Source organism: Camelina sativa, chromosome 5, assembly GCF_000633955.1.
Source record: "Camelina sativa cultivar DH55 chromosome 5, Cs, whole genome shotgun sequence".
NCBI lineage: Eukaryota > Viridiplantae > Streptophyta > Magnoliopsida > Brassicales > Brassicaceae > Camelina > Camelina sativa.
The window spans coordinates 3923809-3926570 of record NC_025689.1 but is presented as its reverse complement, the minus strand read 5'-3'; positions in this window follow the sequence as shown (position 1 = coordinate 3926570).

Here is a 2762-nt window from a genome sequence, read left to right as displayed (position 1 = left end):
TTTTTTTTTTTTTTTTGGCAAGTTTACAGTTATAGGTTAAGCTCTTTTGTAAAACCTCACTTTCATGTTAATAATATTCACATTCCTATAGAAACAAATTGGATTTGGAACGATGATGATGTGGTGTCGCGATCCGGTCCAAGTCAGTCAACAACAATCATCAATTGTGATTATGACTAATTTATCAAATTTATATTAGTGATCAGTTGTGCTTTAGAACGATGAAATCATTAAATATGTCTAAAGAAATATTTAATATAATGTATGATTAACGCTAAATGGCTTGTTATTATGACAGCATACATAATTTAATCGTTACTATGAGAAGCGGAGGAGTACTCAAAACTCTACCATTCGATATTATATATATATATATATATCGCAATATATGATGGAACCATACACATGGATCATAATAGTGTAGACGAGAGGCGGAGAAAATCAAGGGGTTTGCACCAAACCCTAAAATAAAGAAGAAAAAGAAACAGAGCGTATAGGAGGAAGATGAGGAGAGGAAATAGTAAAATGTCCAAATGAATGAAGCTATAGACGTAAAAGAAAAAGGTTTTGATGAAGCAACGGGACTTGTGTGTAGAGTGTTGTTTTGTTGTGATGATTAATTGGCACACATGTGAATTGGTGGGTACGTTTGTTTGTCCGTCTCCTATATAGACAATGTTCTACATCTTATACCATTGCTAATATATCCAAACTTATATACGTACATGTATCTATACGCAGCTTACATATACGGACAACATCGTATAATTATACATAAGGATGCTGCGCGCGAGTAACTTGATAGATGTGTTTTTTAGATTGATCCATCAAATCATTCTATATGTAATGTGAAGGGAAATGGTTAGGCATCAACCTTTATAAGATATATGTGTTTGAAAGATGTGACTTAACATTGGTGTTTGTTCAAAAATAGGATTTGTATTATTGTTAATGCATACATGCACATGTATACGCGGTGCATACGGCATGCAAATACATTTATCTAATGTATATAGACAGAGAAAGAAAGAGAGAGCGAGATAGAGAGGACAAGGAGAGAGATGAGGAATAGGTGAAGAGAGAGGAGGATATATGTGTGGGTATTTGTTCATAAAGATCCCCGTGAGGAGTGTTTGGAGGCATTCCAAAATCACAACTAACATTCTTTTGTTTGCTTTTATCCTCACCTTCACTTCTTTCGATGCTCCCAAAATTTTTATTTTTGATTTCTTTTAATATGCATTTCACAAATATTAATTATTCCCCCCATATATCACGAGCTCATCATTCCCTTTCTCGTCCCATTTTATTTTTACTTTCACTATCTATTCAATTATCCTATTATAACATTATTCAAGTGGCGCATATATATATAACCGCAACCTAGTCATCACAAGTTCAAATGATTTGTTCTTGTTGTTGCAATGATCATAACGAATTGGTAGTAATTAATTTATGGTACTTGCATGTCTTTTATTTCGCCATTGAATATAATTAAATTCCATGAAAATAAGAGATGGTGATGCTAATTTATGCAATTCAATTTAGATATGTACATATATATAGAGTGATTTAAATTACTTTGGTTTAGAATTTATAGTTGAATGACTAGCTTAGCTATATGTATTTTTTCAAAAAATATTACTATATATACATACATAATAGAGTCCTTTTTGTGATCGACATATATTTTTTTACATGATTTTTTAGAAATATATTAGTATTCCCTATACACATCCATAGCGAAGTCCTTTTCATGATCGACATTAGGGGTGTCAAACGGGCCTAAAGCCCGCGGGCATAGCCCATTAAGAAGCAATGTGGAGCGGGTATGGGCTTAGTAATTGAAGCCCATTTTTTTGCGGGCATAACGGGCGGACCCGTTTGGTCGGCGGGGTCAAGCGGTCTTGCCCGTCGCGGTTTGCGGGCATAGCGGACTGTGGTTTCTGGTTTCGATCAACAATTCAACGCGATAAGCCGATAACAGGTTTGAATGGGTTGGGCAAATCCAACATCCTCGATTCAATCTGTTTCGTTCTGGGTATCACTAATCTCCAGCAGGTTGGAGCTGATAATCTGTTTCGCTCTGTTACATTTGACAATTCCGAGAGAAACAGGAGTCCTCTCGGCTACGAGGAGCACCCGGAGATTACTGTCACTAGACAAGTATGTTCTTTGTTTCTCATTTCCTTCTACTTATCGTTGAGATATCAATTCATGGGTTTGTCAAAATTTGAGACTTTAACTTGGAATTGTAAATCTTTTTTTTGCCAAAGAGCATGTCTTGTTTTAGTTAGGATTACAGTTGGCTTCAAACTACTAGTTTTGCCATTTCAGAAGAAAGTGAAGCTGCTAAAAGATGAAAGGCTGTGCAAACAAGAGGTTAAGATTTTATATCATAGACAGTACTATCAATCTTTGAGGCTTTCTTCGTTTGAGAGGTTCGGATTTTTTTTGTTTGTCTTATCTCTTGTTAAATTCTTCGTTTGCTTGATTGGGATTTTCAGTTAAATCGGATTAATTCTCTCTCTCTCACCAGGCACAGCGGAAGAAGAAAGACCCTAATTTTTTATATTTGGATTTGTATCGATGGCTTCGTTGCTGGCTCGCAAGTCCTTCAATGCTCTCCGAGCTCGACATCTCGTATGAATCTCGTTCGCTCTTTAATTTATTTTTGTTCATTTAATGTCGATTGTGTTCCTAGAAATGCGGTGTTTGTGCTTCGTTGTTTGATATTTGTTCCACTCTGCATCGTTGTTTTC